This window comes from Schistocerca americana, chromosome 6, assembly GCF_021461395.2.
Source record: "Schistocerca americana isolate TAMUIC-IGC-003095 chromosome 6, iqSchAmer2.1, whole genome shotgun sequence".
NCBI classification, from domain to species: Eukaryota; Metazoa; Arthropoda; class Insecta; order Orthoptera; family Acrididae; genus Schistocerca; species Schistocerca americana.
In genome coordinates this window covers 391,745,840-391,750,090 of record NC_060124.1, presented here as the reverse complement: position 1 = coordinate 391,750,090, position 4,251 = coordinate 391,745,840, and positions in this window count along the sequence as shown.

Sequence of the window (4,251 nt, the reverse complement as noted above, 5' to 3'; positions counted from 1 at the left end):
TACCAAATTAAGTATTCTAAAACTTTTTGTCCACAAGATATTGAAGGCAGTAAAAATATTAACAATCAAGTGATAGAACCAGTTGATGAGTTTTTGTATTTAGGACAGCTGGAGACGGCTACTGCATGGGCAGTAAAAGAAATAAACAGAATAGTAAAAATGGCTGGAAGTGATTTTGCTTAGCAACAGTGTGTTTTCAAAACTGAGCTTACAATTTGACTGAAACAAAAGGTTCTCAGTCAGTATTTTCACTTTTGACTTTGTTGGCCATGTGGCAAATGCAGTGATGCATCAGTGAATTTGTGAATATAGTAGTTTTTGTGCTGTCGACAGTTGTTGTTTTTCTTGCTGTTGTTGTTGTTGTCATTGTCATCTTAGTTAACAGACAGGTTTGATTTGACTCTCCGTGCTAGTCTGTCCTTTGCAAGCCTCTTCATTCTTGCATAGCTACTGCAACCTAGATCCATTTTAACCTGCTTAATGTATTCAAGCCTCAGTCTCCCTTTACTATTTGTACCCCCTTACTTCCTCCTGTTTCCAAATTGACAATGCTCTGATGCCTCAGTATGTGTCCATCAACCAATCCCTTCTTTTAGTCAGATTGAGCCATAAATTTTTCCCCAATTCAGTTCAGTACTTATTTGATCTCCCTGTCTAATCTTCAGCATTCACCTGTAGTACCACATTTCAAAAGCTTCTAGTTTTAACTGCTTATTCTCCATGTTTCACTTCCATACAAGGCTACATTCCAGACAAATAGTTTCAGGAAAGCTTACTAATACTTGAATTGATATTAGATGTTAACAAAATCCTCTTTTGGAAAAAAAAATATTTTTCTACCTATGGCCAGTCTGCATCTTATGTCACCTCTGCTTCAGCCATCAATAGTTTTACTGACAAAATAGGAAAACTTGTCCACTTCTTTTAGCCTCTTGGTTACTAATCTGAATCCGCCCAAAATCACCTGATTTAATTCAGTTACACTCCATTATCCTTGTTTCACATTTGTTGGTGTTCATTTCATAATCTCTTTTCAGGACACTGTTCTTCCAAGTCATATGTGGTCTCTGACAAATTTCAATATCATTGGCAAAACTTAAAGTTTTTATTTCGTGTCCTGAACTTTAATTCCCTTTCTAAATTTCTCCTTTATTTCTTTTACTGCTCAGTGTACAGAACAAATGTCATTGGGGATGGTTACAACTCTGTGTCACTCCCTTCTCAACTGTGGCTTCCCTTTCATGTTCTTCGATTCTTGTAATTGCAGTCTGTTTTCTCTACAAGATGTAAATACATTTTCACTCCCTTTATTTTGTTCCTGCTGCCTTCAAAATCTCAAAGAGATTGTCGCAGTCAACATTGTCTCCACAACTCAAAATGACCTTTCCGAAGGTTGACTTCTACCATTTTTTCCATTCCTTTGTAAATAACTCATATTTTGTGACCATGACTTCTTAATAGGTACGTAAGTAGAATTCACAACTTTCAACACCTACCTTCTTTGGAATTGAAATTATTACAGCCATCCTGAAGTCTGAGGGTATTTCTCCTGTCTTGTACATCATCTTGCAAACTAGGTGGAATGATTTTTGTCATGGCTGGCTGTCCCAAGGAACTCAGTAATTCTAACGGAATATGCCTATTCCGGAGGCCTTCCAGCATTCAAATTTTTCTTGCAGTATCATGTCTTGCATCTCATTGTCATGTGTTGAACATTCTAGCTGTACATGATTATTAAAACGACAAATCTGCGGTGGCTGCGCACTTTCTTACAGAGGGACACATGATTCTATACAATGAGACAAGTGGTTGCAAGTGCCTCATGTTATTGGGATTGCATTTTAAAAGAATCCGTTAAAATAAAAATTTGGAGTAGGTATTAAAATCCATGGAGAAGAAATACAAACTCTGAGGTTCGCCGATGACATTGTAATTCTGTCAGAGACAGCAAAGGACTTGCAAGAGCAGTTGAACGGAATGGACAGTGTCTTGAAAGGAGGATATAAGATGAACATCAACAAAAGCAAAACGAGGATAATGGAATGTAATTAAATTAAATTGGGTGATGCTGAGGGAATTAGATTAGGAAATGAGACACTTAAAGTAGTAAAGGAGTTTTGCTATTTGGGGAGCAAAATAACTGATGATGGTCGAAGTAGAGAGGATATAAAATGTAGACTGGCAATGGCAGGGAAAGCATTTCTGAAGAAGAGAAATTTGTTAACATCAAGTATTGATTTAAGTGTCAGGAAATTGTTTCTGAAAGTATTTGTATGGAGTTTAGCCATGTATGGAAGTGAAACATGGAAGATAAATAGTTTGGACAAGAAGAGAATAGAAGCTTTCGAAATGTGGTGCTACAGAAGAATGATGATGATTAGATGGGTAGTACACATTCCTAATGAGGAAGTATTGAATAGGATTGGGGAGAAGAGAAGTTTGTGGCACAACTTGACTAGAAGAAGGGATTGGTTGGTAGGACATGTTCTGAGGCATCAAGGAATCACCAATTTAGTATTGGAGGGCAGCGTGGAGGGTAAAAATCGTAGAGGAAGACCAAGAGATGAATACATTAAGGAGATTCAGAAGGATGTAGGTTGCAGTAGGTACTGGGATATGAGGAAGCTTGCACAGGATAGAGTAGCATGGAGAGCTGCATCAAACCAATCTCAGAACTGAAGACCACAACAACAACCAACCGTTAAAAAATCCTATTTGATCAGATTTTAAGAAGCAACAGAATTTGAGTCAGACAGCTATGAATAATAATCTTTAACAATATATCTTTTTTTTGACAGTATTCCCCACTGGAGGCACTGCAACTCTTCTTGTGCCATGGAGCAGCAGCAGCAGCAACAATTAAGCATTTCCGCATTTTACCTCAGAGCACGCACATCGTATTTTTGCTGCATATAAAGGGTCCGTTCTTCGTGGCTTAAACCAGTTATCGATGAGAGCGAATTAGCTTTTCTCACCTGATGATGGTGGCCAGATGGACCGCAGAAATATTATGTGCAGATTACAGTTGATCCGGCTGAAGACCTGTCAAAAATTTGAACCCCATAATAACCTGGCTAGAACTCCTGTTCATCCTGCCAACGCACTTCACTAATTCTCCCTATATCTTACTTCAACATATCTATTTTCCTTTAAATTCTCTAGCCTACTATGCCAATTAAGGGATGTAATATTCCCATCTCCAACCTGCAGAATAACGTCCTAATGTTGTCCTTCTCAAGGACTGGAGGTAAAAGGTGTTAAGATAATAGACATACAACCAACAATTATGGAAAGGACAGGTTGCTGCTCATCATAAAGATGACACATTTACTTGGAGACAGGCACAATGGAAAGGACCTTGCACCTTAAGCTTTCGGGCAAATCCCCGCCCTGGCAAGGTCTGTGGTTCATGAGGAGGTGGCAATGGATATAAAGGTAAAAAAAAAAGACATGTCTTTCATATCTAATGTAGCTTTAGCTGCAAGTTGAGGATGGATGATAACCCAAAACACATCCATGTATGAAGTAAAGCTGCACAGAAAAGTGGTTGGTTGCTGAGCTTTTTCTATATTTACTACAGGAATTGGTGACAAATTTTCTCAAAATTTTGTTCCTTTATGTTCTTTTTTATGAACTACCTCTTTCCTCTCTTTCCATTATGAATTTTCTGATAAAGAGTGAGCACAGCATAAGTGCTTCTTCTGAAAATGTCACTTATTTTGTTTATATCTCTCACTGTACCAGTTCACTGCTTGTTTGACTGGTAGAGATTAATTGACCAAAGAGAGCTGAACCCCTTATTAAATATTAAATCTTTATGAAATTCTTTACAATGCAGTAACACTAAATTTTGCAGCTTTATCTAAAAATGAGAATAATAAACCCTAATTTTTGATGTAGTGTTTACCAATTCATAATTATCTTATAGGATTATTCTGATTTAATCATACACTTAATATGAATGACATGCTTGGTAAAATATAACATTAATTGCTGGTGCCATTACTGTCATTTTTCTTTTATTTATCCAGTGACATTTACGGAATTTTGTCAAACAATTGCTGAGTTTGGCTGCATTGGAGTTTTAATTTTGCCACAAGCCTGTTTTGGCAAATATTTTGTAAGATATACCATAATTGCCAAAATAAGTCTGTATGAGAAAAATGTGTTATATCTGGGTAAATAAAAGAAAACAACAATTTCATATTTCTGTCAACAATGAGGTAGATTGCACAAAGAAAAAGTTCTGTG